This window comes from Bombus bifarius, unplaced genomic scaffold (genome assembly GCF_011952205.1).
Source record: "Bombus bifarius isolate JDL3187 unplaced genomic scaffold, Bbif_JDL3187 scf7180000009790, whole genome shotgun sequence".
In the NCBI taxonomy this organism is placed as follows: Eukaryota; Metazoa; Arthropoda; class Insecta; order Hymenoptera; family Apidae; genus Bombus; species Bombus bifarius.
In genome coordinates this window covers 785,114-812,663 of record NW_022885336.1, presented here as the reverse complement: position 1 = coordinate 812,663, position 27,550 = coordinate 785,114, and the positions used below count along the sequence as shown (strand labels likewise).

The 27,550-nt window shown below is 38.1% G+C and overlaps 1 pseudogene; it reads right to left on the bottom strand.

Moving 5' to 3' along the window:
- LOC117215757 overlaps positions 1-27,550 on the bottom strand; it is a 115,904-nt pseudogene that overhangs the window by 29,830 nt on the left and 58,524 nt on the right.

The following is a 27,550-nucleotide window of genomic DNA, read 5'->3' as shown; positions in this document are numbered from 1 at the left end:
TAATTTTTAACATTTAAGGATCGAATGTAAGGTGACTAGAATTTTTCAGAAAATTAAGATTTTTCTTTCTATGTCTCCGTTGTTTTATTCTTACGACGACAAGTCTACGTAATAAAACACGTAAGCGAAGGTTTGACTAACCACAAGATAGAAATCCACCGCTCATCGTAACACAACTCTCAAGGTGAACCAACCCGTGTGGCATCGTCTATGTAATCGTCTTCATGTAAAACGTCTTCCAGTACATAACAACGCAACCGTAAGATTCCAGACGGTCCGAAGATGCAATCTGTTAACCAGTCTCCAAGAATGTAATCGACCACGATTACATATTTCTAGAATCGGTTCCTTGTTGCCCTTGTTTAATATTCAACGATAATTCTACACTAAGCTATGCTGTATTTTTTACCAAGAACCTCGTTTCATCTTCAGCTGGTTAGGAGGAAACGAAGCTACAAAAAATTTTCGGTGAAATATTCAAACGTCTTAACACATTTCTGACAATTGCGTCAGAAATTTTATTATTTAATTAATTAATTTTAATAATTCAATTACCTAATTAAGTGGTGACTATTTCAAATGAACAAAAGTTTCAAAAATTTTCATCTTCTTTTTTATTTCTTATGTTGCGTAACGGTGTTGTCGATCCTCGCAATGCATTTTAACAGCAAATTCGCGACGATGAGGAAATAATAATTTCTATCGCCTACATGACAATGCATTATTGTACGCTTACGCTTTACAATATCTTAAAATGTGGCATTGTCTAAAGCAATTGATCGCTTGAGAGAGCAACGAGAAAAAGAATCGCACGATAAACTGTAATTAAACAATGATAAACTTCCTTCTAAATCGATACGATCCAGGAATTTCTTATTCAAAAAATCAAGACATCCCCTAATTGTTTCCTGTCCTTGTTATCATAGCAATTCCGTATTGAATATTTTATTTCTTCGTAAATATAACATCGTAATATTATATGAAACAATATCTTCGAAAGAAAAGAAAATACTTTTTAACACAAAATTCCTGCCTAATAACTTTCTTGTTACGCTGAATACATCTGTTACACTCGTATGAAAAAAGTCGTTAAGATCAAATGATCTTCAACGATTCTTCCTCGTTCTTAGACCGTCAAACGTGAACCTCGCTCAAACACCTAGCATCTTAAGACCATCATCCACGTGGAAAGCAAACGTGACAACAAAGAATTGCTATGTTTTTCGCGGTCCAATGAGAACAACGAGCCGATCTTATCGATACTGGCAATACCTTGCAGTTGCGTTCACGCTAATTACACAACAAACGAAATTCTTTCTCCCACGATTGTCGGTACTGTTTCGATCACGGCCACGATAACTCGAGCATCAGCACGGAAAACGTCGATCACGGGTCTCTGTCTTCCAGAGAATAAGTCGTTAGTTTCTTCTCTCGTCCGGGGGAATCTTCTTCTTTCTTTGGTAATCCACGGCCTGCAGAAAGGACGGCAAGAAATCACGTGGAAAACGCGTGTAAAAACCGAGCGCGATACTCGGTGCACGAGAAGGAAGGAGACACGCGGTTAGAAGGGTACAAGAAGGCCGGACAAAATTGAAAATTACACCGACAGACAGCATTTATGGTAATACGCCGTGTTATTGGCGAACGCACGGATAATTTTCAGCCGATTCGAGCGGCGAGGGACACGTGATGCGTTCGTATCACGCGCACGGCATCATTAAAATCAAAGAGCCGCGTTTAATTCAAACATCGCCTGAATGGATCGGCCTGATCCCAGAAAAATCTTCTCGTCCACATTTTTTGCCGCTACCAAGCCACTACAGACGTACATGATGTTTTCAAATAAAGGGCTCGTAACAAAAATGATCCTTGTTCGCGTTCGTCTTTCTTCAGGAAAGTAAAAGTATGCTGTAGTGTCTTCAATCTTTTCGTCCAATATAATACGTTGATTCTTCTTCTTCTTCTTTTTTTCTTTTTTTAAACAAAATATTTATCGTGTTGTACGAGGATATCTGCAATTACATTACAGGAGCGACATGGAATCAAATTATGGAGTTGTATGGTCATGGAAAGCATTCTTACAGAGCAGATGTATTTTCAATCAGTAAATAAACCACGACTTTGATCACGTTTTTACAATTTTTTTTTTTAGTGGCTACTACAATAAAATGCGTTATTGTTTGAAGGAAATGTATATCTATACGAGTTTCCCAATGTGTCTGAACAAACTGTAAAAACAGATAAACCTGAATTTGAAGAAAAATGTAATAGTCGAAATTTACCGCGAATAAAAGTGATTTTGATGATGGTATCCACTCGCGCATATTTATACAATTTCGAAAACCATGAAATATTTGTCAACGATATTTCTAAGAACTCCAGCATCGTTCCTTTCGCATACGAACTTCTCCATATCGATTCAAAATTAATTCTTCGCACGTGCAAGTACCAACATCGCCTTTTTCATTTCGACACAGAACGTCTACCCACAGTTTCATTTTTACCTCTCCATCGCGATCATCTCGTCTTGTAATTCGATCCACCTAAACGCGCAACGCATCATTATTTCTCATCATGCGATATTTAAACGTAAATTGCGTATAGCTCGTAACGAATATAGCTCGATTATAAAACGGAGTAGAGATTGTTCAATGAAACGAGGTCTTGTGAACGAAACTCGTAACTACCCTTCGCTCTCAAACATCCAATTCATATCCACGGATATATCATTCACCGCCTAACGTTGATATTTCTCTACGTTGGTATGGCTTGGTCCGAGAACAGGATAGTCAAAGAATCGAGTGGATTGCGTTATCGTTGATAAATATACCGTATAAATCCCGCGGCTAATCACAGGCATACAGGCATCGATTGCACGCACGGCATCGACTTTCGCAATCGGTGTTAATTCGCGTAGCGCGTTCTTAAGCGAGGCACCAAGCAACGCCGGTGATTAATCGACGAGTACGTATGGAAGTCATAATCGCCGTTTATGTCACGCTGCTAATAAATCTCTTTTTAAAACGGAGACACCGGCGCACTTGCTCCAACGAAACCGATTAATCATCCCCCGGGAACAATCGGCCAACAATGAACGGTGGCATCGTTTATAAACATAAATTGTCCGGCCGTTTCGTGAATGGCCACGGATATTTGAACGAATTCTAATAACGAGCTAATGTATTAATCAAACAAAGTTTCGCAATATCTTTCCGGTATTCTAATTTGAAAATAGTTTCGTTTGTTCGTTTGTTGTTTCGTTGTTTCGTTTCAGAATGGTGCGAATGAAACTTTCGAGATCGCGTTTCATCAATGGATATGTGAATGGGGCTTGATAATTTGATAATATACAGGGTAATTGGTAACCGGTGGTACAAGCGGAAAGGGGGTGATTCTACGCGAAAAAAGAAGTCGAAAATATAGAATAAAAATGTTTTGTTTGAGGCTTTGTTTTCAAGAAAATGGACTTTGAATTTTCGCTCGGTACGCGTGCGGTACGTTATAACAGATCTCACTGTAGATCGTTGTCTCGATGGAAAATTAAAAAAAAATTTTTTATTCTATATTTTCGACTTCTTTTTCGCATAGAATCGCCCCCTTTCCGCTTGTACCACCAGTTACCAACCACCCTGTATAATAATTTGATTAAAACAGACAAATCTTGCGCGTGAAATCGTAGGCGAAAAGACAAGGTCATCACCTGAATGGAAGCAACTTTTCAAGGAATTCTTTCCTGGGTGGAACGGGTTTCCATGAATGCGTTTTATCAATGGCTGTAGATATGAATGAATTTCAACAACGAGCCGACGATGTGATTTTTGCGAAAATTCGCTAACTATATCTTCGAGTCTAGCAGCTTCTCCCGACTCTTAGTCACTTTCTATTCTAAATGTACGTTCGTTTTTAATCGTAGTTAAAATATTGCTTGAAACAAGACCGTCAACGAAAGTTATATTTCTCATGATTTTCCCTGTAAATTTCATTTATTCGCAATTCTTTCATTTCTGCAAACCACGTCGTCACAAAGTAAAAAACCAAAAATGTAATAACGGCATCAATATAATAATGTGACGCAACGGGTGCGTCGATAGCGCCTACGCTTTGTATGTGTAAAGTCCTGGCACGTTAATTGAAAGAAAGAAACTAAAGAAGACGATGAATGAAAAGTAGAGAGAAAAGTAGAAGGAAACGGTAGTATCCCGTTGGAAATTGGAATGTGTGTCGTCAGACATTTCTATTCACTTCCTGCGTCCCACTGCCCTTATGCTGCGTTCACAACGACTTCCGCTTGTTCGTCCCCGCGTGACGAGACACAACGACGCGCGATTCTTTCCCTAAAACGACTCCAATCAGTGTACTAAACCTGTGTAACGCTTGTACCAAACGGCAGGATGAACAATGCGAATGGCTAGCGGATAATCGTTACACCGCGGCGATCGTAATTAAATCGGATTCCGCGTATCCAGGCACGAGATATTATCTCTCGAGGTTTAATTGAGTGGGAATCGATTAACGGACGTCTTCGATACGACCAGAGAGAAACTTCACGCGTTGCGCTATTGGGTCACCAGGTATTCCGAACAAGTCGAACGCGTTCTGTTCGGGTAACCAGATATCTGGGTCTTGGATTTCCTGAAAATTCTACGCTATCTAGTAATAGTATACTGTCATCGTGACGTGTGATAGTCGACAACAAAGAAAGCAAATTGCAGAATTTCTTCCACGCGTTTATGGATTCTTGGTTAAACGTCGTAATCTATATTTTTTTCAGGAAACCAGAATCTTCTTGGACCCGAAGATTTTATCTTATCTAACAGGAAAAGCAGATGCCAGTTTTTTGAGGCTATGTTACTGTATAGTTAAACTAACGTGATTGGCTCCTCGCAACGATGACGAAACCTATTCGTCGTATAATTATACGTAAAAAGAAACGTACGATTCTAGGAGAGTTTTTATCCCTGTCCAACGAGAAATGCACAAAAACAGTCCGAAAGAGTGTCAGAATTCTGGTGGCTAACGAAGCTCACGTATAAAGTAGAAAAAAAGTTGCGAGTAATAAGGACCAGCAAAAAGTTCTTCACTCTTTCGCTGCTATTGGTACCATTGAAAGTTTCTTTGCTATACTGTTTGCGCCTCTGGGATTCTAACGCTTTTAGAATAAAAATTTCGAGTCGAATAAAGATCCCACGTTAAAATGACTTTTATATATACCACACTTATATGACACTTTGAATTTCCATCGTATTTTCATTAATATTACGCTTTGTTCCGATGTTTCGCGAATATTCCAGTTTAATTCTTCAGACCACTCCTGGAGATATATTATCTACAGACACGTGTAAATCGATCGAAAATATCGGCCTGTAATCGGTCATCGTCTGTTATTTGATATCGCCGACACGAAAGAGATAATCGCCAATCTTTCGTTATTTATCGCGAATTTGAAAAAGAACATGCAAAACGCTGACTAAACGTGAGGCACGTTTCGTGTACAAGAACTTGCGCATACTAATTCCACGGTATTAACGTTGCCGATCTGTTCAACGGCGGGAAAACAACGTACGTAACGTTCAAACGCAAGAAGAACAGACGCGTTGCACGAACGAACGTATCGATCGGTTAAAGATCTAATGCCAGCTTTCAGTAATCAGTGAGATTAATATGGTGATGACATCGAGGGAGCAACAATTACATCGAGTTTCTGCCCACAGTTCATTCTAATTATCCGTTCGCTGACTATAGAAAAGGAGAGAAGGAGAGAGAGAGGGAGAGAGAGAGAGAGAGATTTCACAAATAACTCTGCGCAGCCTCTGCTCGTCCTCGCTTCGAAATACATATTTTGTTACGTATGGTAAACCGGTGGAAGCGTAACGTGAGCATCAAGGCAATCTGCACGATCTCGTTCCTGTTTTCTAACCCTTTCGCTTAAGCAGAGTATGGAGAAAATATATTAACACTGGCTGGATGTTTGACAGCTTTGGAATACTTTTTCAATCTTTAAAATTAGGATATGTTAGATAAATATACCTGAACCGTGAAAAGGTTTATAAAACGCTTTATAAAAATGGTCGAAGATATAATTTTCTCGAATGATAGGTAACGAAGAGCTGACACTTTTTTAACGAATGGACAATATGTATGTGGAAATACCTACTCTATTAGAGTACTACGATACACAAAAGGTATGTACTGTACATTTATACAAATGTACGTAATACGCAGACATACGGACATGGAATAACGTGTTTGTTATAATATCGTTGATACTGGTACAACCAGGTTACATTTCTCTAGTTATGTTCGTAAAAAGTACATCTCTTATATTTAAACGCGTCATTCTATTCCTGTACATTCTGCACGTTCTTGCAATTTAAACAAACATTCGCGGTCTGATAATTGCTCCTCGACTTAACCAACGCTGTTGCTGGTAAAACGACCGCGATCATCCTTTGTAAAAGCGGGGAAAAAAAAGAAAAACAATGGTCAGAAACTATTCGATCGACTGAAATTCCTCGTGAGATGGTATCAACGATCGTGCGAAGAATTTTTCTGGCTATATAACCAGCGAAGAGATAGTCGTAAGGGGAAAGGAAACATTTTCACGTCGTTTCTTTGGACAGAAATTAAATCCCGAGGAACAATGCTGCGCGTGCAGTTGCGCGGCAGCCGCGCGGAAAATTATTTTTTGCAGACGTCCCTCGGATTATTTTCTTCGAAGCAGAAGCACACGCTCAAAGGCACACCACCAGGGTAGGATGGAAAGAGAGAAATAAAATGAAAGTCGCGAGAACGGCTCAGAAATATAGAGAACGTTTCTTTTCGTGTGTTACAAGGGCCCTGCAGAGGCTGGAAAAAAGAAGCGAAAAATATATTTTTGCCCTTTTATCGTGGCAGCCGAGCGTAACCCGTTTTCGTTCCAAAATAATTGTAATTCATTTTACTCTCTCTCGCCCGCTGAGAGCTTTCGTTCCCTTTCGTTTTCTCTGTCCCTCTCAAAGGATCCTAAACTCAGGGAAAAAAGACAAAGCACGAAAGAGAAAATATCACGGCACGAGGAAACGGAAAAATCCTAGCGGAGTATGGTGGTTCGGAACGAAATTACAACAGCCAAGACAGGAGAGAATCATTCTCTTTCCCTCGCTCTTCTGTTCTCCGAAATCGGTCAGATCGGAGAAAATAAGAAAAACTTAGAAGACAGAATTAGTTGGAAATAAATCTTCAACCGTATGTAGTTTCCTTAAAACGACATATATTTATACAAAATAATTTCAGTCGAATTCGGTTACGATTCGATTTCCTTGTTAATTACAATATTTCGTTTCTTCGACGAGATAGCGACCGATCTTACGTATCGACAAAGAGTAGGCCAAAAATATTCAATCGTAATTCGAATATTCGCGTAATCGCATGATTTTTCTAAAAATTTCTCGAGCAGAATTAAATCTACATCAACAACTCGAAAGAATTCCTTCTCAAAACCGACGACAAATTTCTGGGAAAAGATATACTCGCGAAGATGTCCGATAGTTGGAACAAAGTCATTGAAAGAAGCAATGAACGTATAATTTAATAAAATACTAAATTTGTGTTCAAGCAACCTTTACAACCGCGCGATGTAAGATATTAAATATAATCGAATTTGATAGAATTTTCCAAAAAAAAAATGTATCGAAAAAATGTCCTAATTCTTATAACCGGCAAAATGCAAAAGACAACCTGTCGACGATTTCGCCAACAAGTTAATACCTCACAACGCAAAATATTAAATCAAGTTGGATTTGTTAGAATTTCCCCAAAAATGTGCAACAAGAAAACTTCAAAATTGGCTAATTCTTATGGCCAGCAACGTAAAAAAGGAAACCCAGCGACGATTTCCACTGTTAATCAATCCACGGCGCGTGGTATCACTTGCGGCATACTTTGACGTTGGGGATTGACTTTGGGAAGCATGGTTTTCCATTGGCGACACCGGGCGTGCTTCGTCCCTTAGTCTGACAAGTTTACCCGGGCGATAAAACGGCCTGGCCGTGGCTACACCGAGCAAATTGCAGGACGGAATGTCGTCCTCCTCTGCCGTGGAAATTCTGTCGTGCAATGGCTCCCGTATCCTCCATCCATCCACGTGGATCCTCGAATAAAGGAGTCGACCAGCTGTAAAACGGCGAACCGTTATTACGAGGGGACTCGCCGCTATACGAGTCGTCATTCTGGCCAGCGTTATGCTCTGTAACTCACTCTCAGCGACCTGCCTTTCCTTCCCTTTTCACCTATTTTTCCTCTCGTCTGTTTCTCCTTTTGCTTTTTCCACCCTTCCCATTTTCTTTTTCGTTCCGTTTCTTCCGATAGCGGGATGAAAGGGGAAAGGCAGAGACGGAGTAATTGCCGCCGAAAGATCAAACGTCGAAGAATCATTACACCTTTCGACGGAATAATGGCTTTCTGTGATCGATCTAGTTGTTGGTTTTTCCCTTTTTCTTTTTTTTTCCTCATTTTTGCTGGAGAATTTCATGCGAGATTACGAGCTCCGTGAATGGAGTAGAAGGTAGTCGAATTTTTATGATCTGTTGGCATTTGTATTGATTATTTAGGATGTATATTTGTAAAGATTCTTTAATCGTCGACGGCTTACACAATTTTTCTTAACCCTTTTAGAATAGATTTTTCTTCTTAACACTTTGACTGCCACATTGGTCATATATAACCAACCACGGTTTCTCCTGTGACGCCACGGTGGTCATAGGTGACCGGAGCGCTTGAACTTCTTACAATTGTAAAAATTGAATGAAAATTGACAGTAAGGGTATTTTGAATATAACCGATAAATAGAAGATACTTTAAAATAAAAAGTACCCCATTGAACGATTAAACATTTTTATTAGAACATCAATAAAAAAAAATGAGAACAAATATTGCATCTAACGGTACACTGTGTTTGCATCCATATCTTTCAGGGGTAATCTACGAATATTATTATAAACACACCTTAGAAAATAATCGTAAATACTGCTTTATAATTATATAATTGAAGTTAGAAATGTGAACATACCTTACTATTATATATAGAATGAGCAAATACTGTTTACTAATATCTTCTACACGTTCCAACCATATATTCTGCACGTTTTGCTTATATATAACCGATAAATAGAAGATACTTTGAAATAAAAAGTGAACCATTGAACAATTAAACATTTTTATTAGAACATCAATATCAAAAAATGAGAAGAAATCTTGCATCTAACGGTGCACTGTGTTACAACACTTTAAACATAAATGTGGTTCAGCAATACAATCTGAACAATAGGTGGTCACTTCTTGGTTCGATTCTTAGCAATTTTTGATCCTGACTGTTTAACATTTTTTTTATAGCACTCTTTGCAAAATCTTCGTGCCAGGTACTCTTGCCCTTCTTTCTTCTGCATTTCGTGTCGTAATCTTTGTCGAATAAGTATATTCGACGGCTCTGGTGAATGGTACTGTGTAAGGTGCATTACGAGTGTCGTTCTAAAAGCTGATACCTTGATTTTTGTTTTTGTTGCTTGTTTATAGAGTATCATCGCGTTTGAAACTGATGTATTTAACAATAACTCTAAAGCTAATTTTATATACCACTTGAGGGTTTTTCTATGTGGTGTAGAATATTCCATCATTTGATTTGATAAATGTACAGCACACTTTCCTCTGTTGTAATCTACCACTACCATTGCTTTATCACAAACATAATCTTTTTTCGGACTTCCACCGTTTCATCCGAATGTCTTGTCGAAATCATAAAAATGTCACGCTTGTCTCTCCACCTTACTATTATATATATAGAATGATCAAATACTGTTTATTAATATCTTCTACACGTTCCAACCATATATTCTGCACGTTTTGCTTACGAGGAAATAACGAATGCGAATGGTTTGTTGAAATAAACGAAGCCCTGTTATAATATATCGTTATCAATTGTTACCAAGGCGCCACGGTGGTCACCCGTGACCACCAATAAGATAAACGGTCCATTGGGGAAGAATGTTGTCTTACGTCATCAATTTATTATTATTTTGCGATTATATGCTTCGAATAATAAAAATACTCTCGTGGCGTCCTGAGCGAAACATGTGATTTCGGCGTGGCAGTCAAAGTGTTAACACTTCACAGACCGATAGCCGATTAATCGGCTTTTTGTCGCCGACGCTTACCGACCGATAGGCTATTAATCGGCTTTTTGTCGCCAACAATCTTTCTCATTATTTGAGCAATAATTTGTTACTTAGTATTAAGGTACCTTGCTCAGTTGCGTCAATTACGTTGCTTTGTAAGCTCCTACAGTTTTATACCAATTTGAAAAACTTACCGTTCGCGATGAACGAAAAGAATGGTATTGGAGAGCCTAAACCGAAACACAGCCGGCGCCAGAGAGAATCCGCGCCTGAGCTGCCGGTCGGACGTGCGTATGCTGTTGAACCGCTAGCGGTCGGTAAAGTGTTAACCGTTTGAGTCGCTGGGGTCTTTGAAAAAAGGGTCGAAAAATCTCGAACATCGTGATAGCGCTCGTCATATTTGTTATTTTTATGACATACATCTATATTACTATACATGCGTACTATTAGTTTATAAATATTTCAAGTTTTATTCAATAAACGTTAATGAGAAGATAAGAATGAAATACACAATACAGTTACTTGTCCGTAGCGTTCAAATGTACTGGGTCTTTTCGACACAAAATCCAAACAGCGCGATCACGCTGCTTGCCACTCAAACGGTTATCTTCGGAAAGAGATTATTCCTGTGAATCGTTAGCACCGGAATGACGCACCTTTTTCAGGATTAATACATTCGAACGTATATATGTTCGTCACTGGTGTGCATAACGGTACGCTATTGAGAATATTACGCAATTACGCTGGTCGATCCGTACGGTAATGCATCGCATTTGTAGTCGATCTTCTTGTTCGATCTCTTCGGTTGATCCGTACCGACGATCAGAAGACAGTAAAGCGAAAAGCGAACGTAAATAGTTGCAAGTGTTTGTCGAGACCTCGAGACCAAAGTATACGACGTAAAGGTAGACGAGAGCAACGCTATTTATGTGCAGATGCAGATGAGCGATGCAAAGTTATTAAGAATTTGCATTTTTTAATATGTGATATCTGATACTTGTATTTTAATTAGTGGAATTATGTGCGTTGCGTCATTAAGCTTGACGTAGATAACGACGATAAAACATTAGTATCAAGATTTTAGCTTTTAATTACAAAGTAGAAATTGCATGTTATTGTTGTTATTTCGTATAATTATAAAATTACCTTTTATCTTCTGTATTTAGTTTTACGAAATTACAAACAAATATAATTACTCGGAATTATATTTTTAATTAAATATTGAACGATCGTTACGATTATATAAGCGCGATTGATGATTCTGTAAATGTACATTTTCAATAATGAAATCCGCCCGTGTGTTCTATATTATTGAAAATACAAAGCTGCCGAAATTACATTTCTCGAAAGTTAGAAATATAATACACTGCATCATAGATCAATATATTAATTAATTAATAAATTAATATATCCTATAAATCTTTTAATCTTAACACAACACGTTCACAGAATACTAATAATTCACTAGTACCAAGCTCTGTTTGAATATTTAATAGAATTTGAATTTTCCATAAATTAATATCGATAATAAAAGCATGGTATAGAATATGCCAATGGTATCGACTTTTCATATTGCATTGACGATGACCGATTGACACACTATCAAAAATATCATATTTCAACCGTATACTACTTCAACGAAGCTCGAGCTTTTTACTTCTCTCAAATATCTTAGGTTTCCGTTGCAGTAATTGCGATATATATATAGTTTCCCGCTTCTTTGATTTTACGACTTATATGATACATAAAATTATAAATAACATTTGTCTATGATCTACGTTACATCGTACTTCAAAGGCGCTGCTCCATCAAAAACGAAAATTCTGACTTCTCACACGATCTTCGTATTACAACAAATCCAAAGCATTTCTTCCAATAATTATTAATAATCTTTCCTATTAGAATTCGCTCATGTCTCTTAATTTCCCTTAGAAAATTATTTTTATTAAATAAATTATTATTATTAAATAATAAAGAAAAGAAAAATATCGAGATAAAAAATAACCACAACATGGCAAGATCACTCGACTTGACGAACAGACGCTTCGAGGTCTCCCTCTTCCAACTTTATGCGCGTGTTATCCGATCAAAATTTTCATTGTAAGTTGCATCGAAACGGGAGGAAAACACGGGGCGCTGTGTTTCGCACGAAAGTGGAACTCCGAAGGCGAAGTTGGGTGCAAGCATCGGCGGAGAAGGTGGAGAACAAAACGTCATGAACTACGATCGTTTGGAGCAGGTCTCGTCTCGATGAATCGTGCCGGCGTTGAAAGCCAATGGGGCCCCGAAACGAGTTCCAAGAAGAAAGACAAAGAGCCTCGTAATGACAGGAAAGAGATCCAACGCAGATGGCAGGAGCGACCGGAGGGATGGTGCAAAGACGTTCGCCCTCGGCGAAAGCTAATTTGACTTCGCACTTCTATTCGACGTGTTCCTGGCAAGCTGCACGCCTCGATTACAAAGAAGACAAAGGGGGGAAACGTGTCTCTGTGTGACCGGTGAAAACGATCCTCGAAAAAGTTTGTGGAACTCGAGCCGGTGAGACCCAGACCAACAACTACGCACCGCTTAGCTTCTATCCGCGAGATTTTTCCAGGTACTAGAACTCAGCAACGAAGAACAGCGGAGAAGGTGAACGACGAGACGAAGGATCGTTTTAATCTTAACCCTTAGAAGCACAAATTGGATTTCAGTAATTTGACTAGTCCGAATTGTGCACTGCAGAGAACAAAAGGCCCAACTATCGAAGAATTTAGAGAAAGAATTTCGATAAATACTATTTATTTATCGCGTATGACGTAGTATTCTGCGTTGTATTATATTATTAGGTCGTCCGAAAAGTTTCTTTCGTTTCATAAAGTGATAATAGATAGACAACGATTTCTGTTTTATATTATTTTATTGAATTAGGTATGATCCATTTCGTTCTATTTCTATTATTATATTCGTGCATAATAGCTAACATAAAATAATAATAAATAAAATATAATAAAAGCTAATATAAAACAAAAAACATTGTGCGTCTATTATTTCTTTATAAAACGAAAGAAACTTTTCGGACAACCTAATACATCAGATGAATGCATCGTAGTGTATACATATTATATATGAATATTTATTAATTTTAAAAAAGTTTCATATCGAGAGATTTATATTACTTTCCTTCTTTATATTTATTTAAAATTCAGCTTAATCATGTTTGGTAACCTTTGTTGTCCTTTGAGATTTAATATTTACAATCCGTGAATATATATTTTTCATTTCCAACTTATTGATATTATAAGTATTGATTCCAAGTTACAAAATTATCGAGCTTCAACCACTTGTGGCATGTGCCCTTTGGTCGAAGATTAATGGCTTTTGGCACTCCATTTTCAACCTGAGAGAAAAAAGAACTCGAGCGACGCTACTAATTGCCGGGAAATATAGGGACAACCAATGATCTTGAAATATTATTAATTCGTTGTTCGCGCTTCGTCACGGCGGTTAAATAGCGGAGAAGTTAATGAATGGAGTTAAGGATGCCTCATTATCCGGCTCGGTGAAAAGATGAATTATTCATCGTGTCATAGGCGCGGCTGAGGAACCGTAAAAAAGGTTGGAAACAACTCTGCCAAGTATCGAAGATTTTCTCTCGCAGTCTTTCGTTGACTACGGACGACGACGGTTTCGTAAGCATTAGGTTAATAACTAAAAAAAACTGACCTAAAAAATAACTAATAAAAAGCAAAAACGTCGCGACGTATATGAAAAAAAAAGAAACACTCACATTGGTTTTAGAGGTTCGAACAGTACACGATTCGACTCGAAACTTTCTCGAATTTGTAATAAACGTTTCACGAGAGAAACAACGCGATATTGTCACCATTGTGAATATTCATCGAGAGGAAACGAACGCGATGAGGACTCAGTGACTAAGCGGAAGAACTCGTGCTGTTATTATCTCGAGGACAAATAGGTCAGGATGAAAACGCTAATTATCGAAGCACGTTAATTGTTAGACCACGTTGCATTAGACCAATGATGGAAACATAGAATTTCTAAGGTTTATTGATTCCAAAATAAAAGAAAAAATATACCACCGTGCAATTTCACCCGTAAACGCGATTTTCTTCGATCATAGAGCTTTTAAGAATTAATAAAAGAAAACATGCACAACAGTACACATAGAAGCAATGAATCGTAATCGTTGCGGCATCTTGATTTTATTAATAAAAATTACTCGCTGTAGAAAACATAGAATTTCTAAAGCTTATTGATTCCAAAATAAAAGAAAAAATATACCACCGTGCAATTTCACCCGTAAACGCGATTTTCTTCGATCATAGAGCTTTTAAGAATTAATAAAAGAAAACATGCACAACAGTACACATAGAAGCAATGAATCGTAATCGTTGCGGCATCTTGATTTTATTAATAAAAATTACTCGCTGTAGAAAACATAGAATTTCTAAAGCTTATTGATTCCAAAATAAAAGAAAAAATATACCACCGTGCAATTTCACCCGTAAACGCGATTTTCTTCGATCATAGAGCTTTTAAGAATTAATAAAAGAAAACATGCACAACAGTACACATAGAAGCAATGAATCGTAATCGTTGCAGCATCTTGATTTTATTAATAAAAATTATTCGCTGTAACATTTATATATGCCAGCATATTCCTCCGTAATTACAATGTATAATACGCATTATTTCATGAATAGATTCTGGAACAGACAATTGCCGGCGATTTGTAAAAGACATTTCTGTAATAGACATTCCACGGATTCCTGGCCAAATTCATTCCACCGCGTCACCTGACAAATATTTGTCTAACTACCACACGCTTCAGGGTCCATTCTAGTTGCTTTGTGTCCCAGATAAAACCCAGTCGCGGAACTCCGTTTCTTTCCTCCCGTGTCGAATAGAGACCATTGCGAAACCAGTCTGTGTCGAACGCGAAGGAAAGCGAACGTCGCGTTAAGTCATCCACTGCGGGGGACTTGGACGTAACTGAAAGTTTGTCGTGATTTCGCGTTTGTCGTCATCAGCCTACTATTATTAGAGAAGAGTCGCGCGTCAACCTGTCGCGTGAAACATCGAAAAATAGCCGCGTATTGTCCGCTTCACGTTCCCGTCCTTTTGGAATGCCGTCCTCGTCCAATAGGCAAACGTGCGTATCATTGGAAATATGAAGCGATACCCAGTGACACGAACCTATAAATTTATCGCTATTTCTTTGTTACTGGGTTGTAACATACATACGTTTATATATGAGACTTACAGGAGCCAGACAGAGAAACTTTTTGTTCAACTGAATAAAATTTCATTACACGACTACACGATCAATATTCGACGAATGTATCAGTATTACATAAATGATAGTAAATTCTACGATTAATTATCTATATAGAAATACCTGAAATTGAAATATCTCCACTTCGGTTTTATTCCAAGAAACGAAGACTCGTAATATTCTAAGAAAATCTTCCTGCATAATTCAAACGATAAATTAAAATACAATAAAATTCCTTGAAACGAAGAAATGTTACAACACCAGAAAAACACGATTATATAAAAAAACAACCGGAGTTTGAAATAATTGCATCGACGCGATACATACAACAGCGACAATAAATTGATTAAAACTGAAGACTGTTCATGCGATTAATCCCAATTTCTTCTTTTTCTTTTCTTTTTTTAAATTTTCATTATATATATTAACGATCATACTAGATAATTTCGATAGAAGCTAGCGGACGGCCGGCAATTAAAGACTAAAAATAATTAAATCCTAGGTAGATGGTTAATTGCCGAAACTCGATGGAGAAATACGGCCGGGTAGAAAAAAGAAACGATAGTAATTTATTGCATGGTACAGGTTTGCGAACGGTTGAAATAACGGCGGTCAGTTTATTCGATTTCCTCGCGTCCAGTCGGCTGGTTCAACTAAAATAGTGGAACAATTAACGCAACTATTAAAATCCCTAGCGGCTATTAAGGGCACACTCCATTAAAAATGGATTAACGTTTTGTATTCAAATTACTGTAAATTATGCGGAATAGAGGGCACGGCTTATCGGAAAACCGATTGCAATGAGGAAACGGGCAAATAAATAGCATCGATGTTCACTGTCTTCTTCCACGTTGCTGCTGGTGATCGAGACGATCCTAACGCATTCCGTATTTATCACTTTAAGGCAGATTGTTCCTGCCGATTGCAAAGTAGCCTTGTCGCGTGATTCGAATTAATTCGATTGCTCTTTCTAATTGTGTATAAACGATCTTTTAGCGAAGAAATAGGAACTATCTAAGCTCGAAGAATTTTGAAATAAAACTACGGATTTTTATGCGTTTGTAGAAAATTTGAAAGTACAAAATTCCACCGAATGCACGTAATATGGCAAAAATATATAAATAGCCAAAATATAAAGCTTTCTACAATAGCTGATAGGTAAAACTATTTCCAAGCGAGATTGCAATTTGTTAATTATATTCTGAAGGATATGAATTAGCATAAAGATCCACAGTCTAATTATAATACTGCGTTTCCTGGATTTTATTTTCTCAATCTCGCTTTCGTTTCGATCGAGAAACGACTTTTAATGTTTCAAAAAAATCTTCAGCATAAAATCGAAAGGGGAAATTACATGTGTCGTTTTACGATTATATTTCCTCTTATTAAGTTTCCTTTGGATTTTGAGAAATTTAAGGAACCATAGAAATACGTGTGTCGGTCAAAAATGACAAACAGCATTCGCAACAAAAATCAAGTCAGCAGTCACGCACACCAGTGCACATGGTTATACACATGCAACGGGCTATGCAAACGCAGCCTGTGGAAGAAATGAACTGGGACCTTGCACGAATGACTAGTCACTGAATCATTCGCGCAATAATCATCCACGCGGCAGTTTACGCGAAATTCATTCGACTGCGTACATCGTGTTCGTCTTCGTTCTACATACACCTACCGTTCCTTAGTATCAGCATACTTTATTCAACATTAATCACAACGATGAAATAACGATGAATCGATCATTCATACTTTCTACCTTTTTCTACAAGGCTAAAAACCTAATATTATACGATCTAATGTTACAGACAATATTTGATTATTACAGAGAAGAAAACCATGGCGCTTCAATTTATCCGTAACGTTCCAATTAAAAATATATCTCGTGAAGAATAAACAAGTGTCTAGATACTTTTAAACGATAACGTAGTTACATGTGAAAACGTTTAACATGAAAACGTCAAAGAACAAAGAACGGTATTTACGCTTTTAAATTAATCCGTGTCACGGTTTCATCTCTCTTTGTTTGAAGGAAATCGGCGACGATGCTGGAAAGAATAGAAATTCGTTGTAACTTTACGTCGTGACAATGAATCCGATAGCTTTCACGACAAAGTTTCGATTATCGAGGCAAACAGACTGATATTTCTCCATTTACAAACGCTGCAGGCGCTGGTCGACATCATATCGTTCAACGTTCTGTATTGTTGGCGATCGCTTACTCGTCACTTGCAATTGAAAATTTATATACACCTACACGTACGCAGTATCGGCGGACACGGTTACTAGGGACACGCGTTATGCCACGATTGTGCCTGGAAATTGATTAGCCCATTCATACTTTCGGCTCACCCTGCCAACCATTCATAGTTGCTACGTGCCTCTTCGCTTAGTACCAACCGCTACGATGAATTTTCCCTCGACATGTACCGCGTACACTACGAACTATAAGTTTTCGGTTGCTAAGTATTAAGTTCGTATAAAAAGAATATTGTACGAGGTTAATGGCGAATTAATGGGGAAAATTTGAAGTGTAAAAGGAAACTTCTAATGAAAGAAAAATAACTAATGAAGTGTATTATGCGTGTGGTTTTATTGAAAAGATTAAGCGATGGTATATATCGAAAATGTATGATCAACGACGCAAATAATACTGTACTTTGCTCCAGCTGACTCATGCAGTTTATTTTAAGAAACATTTTATCACCTGACGTATTAGCAACGATTCAGTCAACAGTTATTCATGAGTCTCTCAACTACCAATGGCAATGTGTCAAATATAACAAAGCGACAACTCTTTTGTTGCTTAGAGGCACATCGAGAAACATTTTTTCCTACGTTCGACCTTGTAACCAAGAAAAATTTTGCCTGATATATCTACGATACGGTATCGTAAGGCAGATAACGACACGACGTATGCCAATGACGAATCGTATTTAGATATCTTTGAAAACAGTTTCGGAAAGTTGAAATTGAAAATGAAATTTTTCTATCAAGATCTTTGGATTCAAATTCATCGTTTCGTATTCAGATTCAGACATTCAAATTCGTATTTCCATATTTAGATTCAGATGTTTAAATTTAAATTCAAATTCAAACTTCCCTAACGAAAATTCAGTTCTCTATAATCAAATTTGAAGTTTCAAACGTGACATCACATTTTTAATATCTGGTCCAAATTTAAAGTTAAATTTTCACGCGCAAACTCGAATCTTCAACTTTACGTACAAATTTAATAATCGAGATTCGAACTTGCAAATCTAAATTCAAACTTCCAATTAAAATTCCCGTATTTTACATTATTAACCGCTGTTTCGCGTGACCAAAGCTATCTTCTTACACGCACTTCTTAAAGGTTGCGAGTACTTTAATTCGACGATGTGGAACAAGTCAGCCAATGTTAACCCGGTGACACCGTTTTTGAATTAGTCCTATATCAATTCCGATATTTATGGGATTATATCACGGCTATTATCTCCAGTTAATCTCCTCTCTTTCAGTATCATGAGATCTGTTAGTTTTCAATTTGCACGCGCCTGAAATACACCGGCGTAAGTATGATAGATGCGTGGAGGTAACTACGAATATTTATGCTAATTTCTTAAGCTCCTTGATAGACGGGTTCACGAGGGAACACGGATAAACCGTCTGAAACCGTGACAGAAGAGAAACAGCGAACACATCGATCGTTGTCCGCGGATTATCGTCGTAATTCTCGCGTACAAACGATTCCGTCTCGTAGTTTCACCCGCAATCACAAACTCGAAAACTGCTCTTTCATAACACCGAATATTCAATTTATATCTGCGCTAATTATGAGTTTACTTTTCCACACGCGAGTATTATTATCATTATGCTGAATTTTTTTATCGATCATATTAAAAACCTTCCGTATATTTTTTTAACACAATTTTTGCTTCTAATTAGAAGACACTTCGTAAAGTGAACTTATAACAATTTTCTAGAAGCACCTATCTAACTGAAAAATAAACCCATAAGCGTTTCATTGAAAAGTAACGAAATAAGAAAATTTCGAAATAAATGAAAAAACTGTTCATTAATAATACGTACTAGTAATCTTTTACAAATTGGTTAATATGCAAGTGTTAAAAACGTTTCGAGTAATGTAATTGGTATTCGGTATAATTCATGAATAAGACATAATTAATATTATCATAAGAGATAACGAAATTCGTAGAACGTAGCTAGACATACACTTATCATTTTCTCAGAATTATCTCTCACAGAATTCTGGATCAAGTAAAAAATAAATTAAATCAGAAACTTACGTCGTACACTTGCTAGAAACTAAAAAATGACGAACGAAAAATGTCATCAGATATTTCACCAAAGTTTAAGATGTAATAATAAATAATTATGTTTCGTAATTACTCAGAGTAAATAATCTCTGCAATCGACTTTTGAAATTAAAAAAAAAAGTTATACACCTTTAAATCTAAAGATACAATGAAAGTCACTCACACTTGAAGAAATACAATAGCACGGAATTATGGATAGTGTCGCGCACGGTGATAATTTTCGATTAGCCGCGCGAAATCAAAGGGCGAAAATTTCAAGGCGTGGTGAACGAACGAGAAACACACTCGTGTACAATGATAAACGCTCAAACATTCCTGCCAAGGCAAACGGAAGCGCCACATCGCGACAAGGATAAACGCGCAATAAGAAGGTCACGTGAGCCCTCGGCCATTCAAAAACCGAACGAAATAAAAATCAACCTTTCAATGATTATCGGCGATATTACTGCGATCCATCGCAGCAACTTTCCAACGTTTCTCCCCTCGCAAGCTATAAAATAACTCACGCGTGCAATCGAAAGTATGTAATTTCGTATAGCACCGTTTTTAAATCGTTGAGGGTAACGTATCGTTGCATGGCTCGTTTACGCCACCCGACGTTATAAAGAACGGGCCTATCAGACGCTCGAATAATCAGCACGAACGAAAACGAGCCATCACAAGAAGATTTCGACGAGAAATCCTAGCAAATATACAAAGAATAGGGAATTACGTATATTCGCGAAGTATACAAAAAAAAGCTCACCCTCCCACTCAGTTTTTATCCCCAACGAAATTGAGGTTATGTTTTACCTGTCACGCGTTCTTGTTCGCCTCGGTGGGTTTCGTCTTACTCCGTGCAACCTCGACGGCCTTTTCGGCGACACACTTAAACATTATCTTTTCCACCACTACCCGGTTTGTATCTCTCCGTTGGTCGACGCACTAGCACTAGTTTGACACACTGATTCCCTAAGTCACAAAATCGTATCGAACAGCTCTCCACTCATGTGATCACAGAAGGGCACACGCGCACGCGTCCTCCCTCATGGAGCGACGATCATTCGGCGAACTGACCCAGACTGTGATTCAGCGCGCTGGAGAGAGTCGTTCGGTCGTTCCCCGGCAGCGTAAAAGCGCGAACTCGGACGGAGAAGGACGAACGAAGTCGAACCATCACGGACGTGCACGAACGCGTCCGATCAAGCATGCGCCGCCGGCCTAATGCTTATCCGACACCACGCTGCTTTCGTGGTCGAGGGGTGTCGCGTGACCACGAAGTCGCGAAACACTATACTGTCTGGCACGAAGGCTATTGCTGTTATCTTTTTTCTTTCGTTCTTGATCGTGAGATTTACCATAGGCCATAAGCTGTAGAGCACTGAAAAAACGAGAGCGCGAATTGTCGTCTCCCTTCACTCTCGATCTTTCACGGAACTCTGATTCTTTTTTCTATCGTGAATAGCAATGAACCTGATAGAAGCGAAAAACTCGGTACTTATATGTATTGTATTCTGTTTACTCGATATACACCGTTGGTATTGATTAATCTATATAAAACTGCCTCCGAAATCTTTGGATTTAAGAAAACATTCTTATTTTTTGGGAAATGACGACATATTATCGTAGTCATCAATTTTCAGTTCGTCTTGTATTTATACTGTTTCTTATAATATTTCGACCAAGCAGTATTTGTAACAATATCCTTAAGAAGTTTCACGAAAACAATTCGAATTAAAAAACAAGCCGAGCAAAAGAAACTCATATATAAGCAAAAAAACAGCAATGTAAAAATATATTAGCATACTTTATCCTATTTCATCTTCCCCGCCCACCAAAGGTATACCTACATATGTCACACAACATATTATCCTTTTTTCACGTTTGGGCAACAAACGCAACTTAAAAAGAGTAAAGAAACTAAATATTTCCGTAACAATGCCGTGTAAGAGGACGGTAGCTACGTAGCGTAACGGAGTTTCACCGAAAGCGAGAACGTGTAACCTTACATACGTGTTCTTCCTAATAGACACACCGATGCCCGTTCTCACGTATTTTTCTGTCCCCAAGCCGAGAGAGAAAGCTCTCGCGACCAGATTCCGATGGAATGCATACCGTAGGCAGTAATCCGCCCGCGCTCACCTCGTTCACGAGTCTCGTTTCAACTCGCGACGAGGAGGATACGCGTAAACGCGCGTGCCAGAGAATCGCGAACCGATACATCCTGATCCAGCAAGCCTGATCGAACGCAACTGGCGTATACTATAAGTACATATGCCGGGTACACCCGGTTTATGCCCGTCGTTGTCGAGTTCGTCGTTCCAGGCCGCAAGAGCTGCTCTCCTTTGTAGATCGAGGTGTTACGCGATACGAATGTGTAACACGATACATCCTTCAACACGAAGAAGCGTATACTGGAGTGCACAGGCCTAGCCTGGACATCGAGGAACTTTGTCGAGTCGCTCGCGCGTGAAGCGAAGGAATATCGCTTTTCGTCGAGCTTTCCTTCCTCCGGTTGTCTCTCTTCTCCTCCTTCGTCTTTCGTCGATGTCAAGCTTTTACTGCTAACCTGTCACACTCGATTTGCTTTTGGAAAGACCCTTCGATATGCAACACCACGACTCGATACTGCCTACTTTACATATCAGTACCATTAATTATAGATTATAGGAATACCGTCGAATTATCTCGGTAATTGACCGAGTAAAATTAATTGCGTTTATTGGCCACGCGAACGAACCATTCTAGAAAATTACGAGATGCATACACGGTCGGTTAGTAATTTTGTTTATCTTTCGCTGGTTATTTATGATACAAAAATTTGTAATTACTTTCTCTTAACTTTCTTATAGATTCAAAATTAATAGGTCTCTAGATATCTTGAACCTTGCTTTACTTCCAATTTTTTATTCTTATTATTAAAATATGCCGCAAATGTCTCTATAATTTGATTCAAAGTGTCGAATATTCTACCTTGTTAGAAAGTTTTATAAAGATACAGATAAATAAAAATGATAGCATTTTTTCATTTAAATTATTTAATAGGTAGTAATTCTTTCCTAAATTGCAACTTTGCAATTGATTATTCCTAAATACGTATACATATTTTTTATGCATTTTTATGCATGCTAAAACGAACTGGTACTGTTTTAAGATTTCAGAATCAATTGTAGTTCGTTCTAACATTACTCGCTGTATAATTATTATTATATACCAACGGAATTCCAACATCGATCAGAACATCGCGGTATATGTATCCTGCAAGTTTCCCTTTCGTTTATCGGTCACGCATTTCCTTTTTAATGACACGCAGACTGATAGCGCAGACGCGATCGCGTCGCTGCCATACAGCGACGAACATATTCCAAGAGTACCATTATCGTAATATCCGTTTCGGTCGTCGCATCTGATAAGATAGGATAGGAGTGTATAACGCCGCCTACATCAACCGGATGAATGAAACCTGGACCACTCATCCTATCCCCCCTCTTTCTCTCTCTCTCTCTCTCTCTTTCCACGTTTCTCTCGCATTTGATTTATTTTTGGCACCGTAAAACTTTCATCCGATAATTTATCAAGGAAAACTATGGAAGTTCAAAGTACAATATTCGCATCGTGAAAGCACGCATTACTCAAAACAATTAGGGATTTACAACGAACCGAGACACGAGGCAAACATTAAGAAGTTTTGTAATGGAGTAATATATTACCAAGTTTCACATCGATACAGAAATTTCTGGACTATTTTCTAAAATAAATTCTCCAGCTTCATCGTTTTGACAAAGTATAACGATGGTTAACAGTATCGATACAGTCGACGATAATCGATAAAACGATAGTGAAGACTAATACCCAATTATCCTCGAATAATATTGTATTGTATTTTAACGAGTTGACAATGAGAAATATAATTTATTCTCCGTAAAACCGATGTCAAATCTTAGCACGATATCGCGCATTATTCGCAAGCGAAAGAAGAATCGAATAATCTCCGGAGAGGCGTGATTAGTTTTTTCGAAGGTCATACGAAGGTCAAATACCGCGGCATAATTTTTACCACACACACCAGTGGATACAGCTCGTTATTTCCCGTAAGAAACTACGGAGCTATTTGTATAGGAGAAGCATTAATTTTACCAATTAAAGCGACTGGAGCCCAAATGGCTCGATTAATGAAAACGACGGTAGAAACGCGAAGAGGCATTTCAAGTCAACTAAATAATAGCTTCTGCCTGATAAACAGATTTCACGTTACCTGAACGAGCTCGCCTGAATTCCAGTAACTTGATGAACCCAAACACGGTTTAACGCATTCTTCTCTATACTTTCCTATATAAATTCGTTCGAATAAAGCAGACGCGGAAGAAAATCAAAGTGTCAGAAAAATTCATTACATTTCCCATGATTAAATATTCCAATGTAACTTTCTCGTTCGAATTTCACATTCCACAAAACGTTCGCCTTTGCATCCTTTACCGTGGACAACTTGTCTAATTTACCTATCCCCCTGGTAATGAGACACTGTGCGAAATCCATTTGGAAATTGGAATGGAAGGTCGCGTGTAATTGCATAAGAGAGATGAAAAAGCTGGTCGAAGAATGAATCAGCAAGGCACCACGACCAAACGTGCAAAAATTCCACTCCCCCAGTCAACAGTGGCGCGCCAAAAAGGCTCGTTTAAAGTGTCCAAGGAGCTTTATGCACGTTTCCCGTGAGTTTACCTGTACAACGGATCAAAGAGAGCTGGCTGGAAGAGCGGAGGTTGCCCGGCGAAAGAGAAAGGAGCGTGAAAGAAAGAAAGATAGAGGAGAGAGAGAAAGAGAGAGAGAGATGCGAGCGGCTACAGGATAGGTAAGAGAGATACGGTCGTTGGCCGGTTCAGGCAAGGCTGCTGGCAAGGAGAACCAGGGCTGTAGTTGCAAATAAAACAGACGGGTGCGTTCTCCATCGACACCGGTGTGTAATAACGGAGTAGCTTCGATAAAATATACGCGAGTACTTTCGTTGTTTTCCGAAGTAGCCGGGTGAACCGGTTCCAGAATAAAAAGGCTCGTTTGGTTACCGTTAAAAATCCTCTTACTCGAGAGCACCACAGAGAGCAACAAGAACGTGATAACAATAGGAACACGTTGCATTAGGTTTCGTTTAATTCTAGCATGTATTATTAAATGGTATTAGGACACTTAGTTCGCGAGTCACGCAGGAGATAAACTCAGCAACCTCGTCGTGTTTAATGAACGTGATTGGTGAACTGGTCGTTTGATTGGTCAAAAATTAAATCGTTCATGCATTTCCATGGTAAAAAAAAAAAATTAAAACGAGTAATGGTAGAAGGGGCAAATTGCATCAGGTTTCGCTTAATTCTTATACGTTTACCGCTAATCGTACGTATTAGAACAATTATTACTTTGTGAATCGCACAGAAATTTTAAACTGACCAGTTCCATCAACGAAAAATTGAACAATCACGCACATTGCCATAAAAATGAATAAATCTTGATTCGCGATCTATGATTCGTTTACTGGAATACTTTAACAAATTATATTTTATTTAGTATTTTACGTTGCACGTTTACTCCACGTAGAAACAGTTCACTAGGGTAGCAGAATTTCAATCTGATTTCTTCGAGGAATTTTCATTCTACAGAACACGTAGTAGTTACAAACTCTTAGCGTTCATTTCTCAATGATGCGATTATTGGAATAAAATAACGAGAAAATGAAAACAGTGGGAAGCATCCAATTTGTATGAAACGGCGTATTTTGTCCAGACACGGTAAGCGTTCTAATACGTACGCGACGTATAGTTAGGGGCGAGATAAAAAAGGTTTCGCATGGTGGTAATAACGTTGCATTTATTAAGAGAAGGATCATAGAAGCGCGATGATAATACTCGTCGTTTAGCTATCTAAATTATCACCATGGGCAACGAATAAGATGAAACTCATGATCGAGGCAAGTCGACGATATATACAGGTTCGAGAGGTTGGTTCGTAGATGAGGATACGAAATTAGAGCGCGTTCAGGTGAAAATAAGAAAAAAAAAATATAGTAGCGCGTATAACGATGATGCAAACTATTCCACGCTTTCACAACAAGCGCTCCTTAACATTAATCATAGCCGCCGTTCTTAACTAGATCGAATCGATTTATTATCGATGTCTCAAGGTATTCTTCGAGATCTATTCATTGCATGTAAGTTCAATGGTATTCGTAACTTTCCATTCTGCCAAATGATATAAATTTCGCATTTTGCCTCGAACGAAATAAGAACGGAAATTTCCATGGAACGTCGTGTAATTATTTAACCTGTTGATTGAGCTATAGCTTAACCAGAGAATTTTATAATCGAGAGATTAAAACGCGATTTAAACAAATAAATTTCAGTTCAATCAGTCTTAACCTTTGCAAATATTCATTAATACGAGAAAATATCCAAACGCTCGTGGAGACGTTTTACGAGTACTATATTGTATATTCTATGTGTTATATGACACACTTTGAAATTTCATTAGCACTTTAATGAGTCTCGACTATCATAATTATATCGGTGAAGTTTGAAGCAAATTTAATAACATACATGGAAGCTGCAAGATATTTAGTGCGAGTATATATTCCACAGAGAGCATAGAGAAGATATTTAAACAGTCAATTATCCGCTATATTAATAAACCTTCACGTTCAGTTGGATTCTCTTTAAAACATTTATTCCATTCATGCTTTATACCAATGTTATACTAAATATATATTTGCAATGAAATCTATATAAATTTTCAGATTGACTTTAAATTTTATCTCCATCTTCAGTCTTACGTTTTATACGTATAATTGAGGCAGCCGAGTCTCGTGACAGCGCTAATGACATTTCAAAATGTTTTATGTAACACGGCGAACATATACAAAAATCTATTCTATGATGAATGTTCAAACGTGTCGAAAGAAAAATAAAACGCTGGCATCGACTAAACGATCAAGGCTTCCAAACTTTCGAAACTTTTAAGACGTATCGAAATTTTAAAGACTCAAGACTGGAGATATTCTTAGGAAAACTTCGGATCGCTTCCAAGTTGACATTGAAACGCACGTCGCTAGCGATAAGTTGAGCCAGCTACCAGGCCAAGAATTCGAGCTCAGCAATTCCGTTTGGGATTTGAGGAGAGGTATCTTCGCACCGTACACCTCGTGTCAAGGTGCAACGACACTATCCTTTTGTCCTTGAAGTTTCTTTGTACCGATACTCTCTCCAGTACTCTCGGACACTTGCGTACCAAGAATCGATCAAAAAATTCCGCGTTTCAGAGTTATATGGCGAAACGATATCGGGACGAAATTGTTCCTTACGATGACGTTTAGCGTAGCGTCTCCCTTTTACGTAAGATCGAACTTATTATCGGAACTACAGGGGCTACAAAAAGTATTCGTACGCCGTTGTGCTTATTTAAATATCTATGTAATACACTAGAAAAGATATTAGGTTTAAGGATATTAAGTTTCGTATCAACCAATAGTACTTTTATGCGACTACGAAAACTTGTTTCTATGAAAATTCTACAAAAATTGAGTCACTGTATATCGTGCTCTTGCTATAACTCAATTTACGGAAGTACGTCGTTTTCGGACACTTTCGCGAGAACTGGACATCAATTGCCTATTTGTATAGCGAAAAGAAGAAATTAATAAAACGTGGAGTTGATCGGTTCGACTCTTAAGGGGCTTGCATATAACAAACTTGATTGTTCTGTACATGGTGGAACGTTGAATCGTAAGATATTCGAAGTTCAGGTATGTCCGGAATATCTTGCTATTACACAGGTTCGAAGCGATT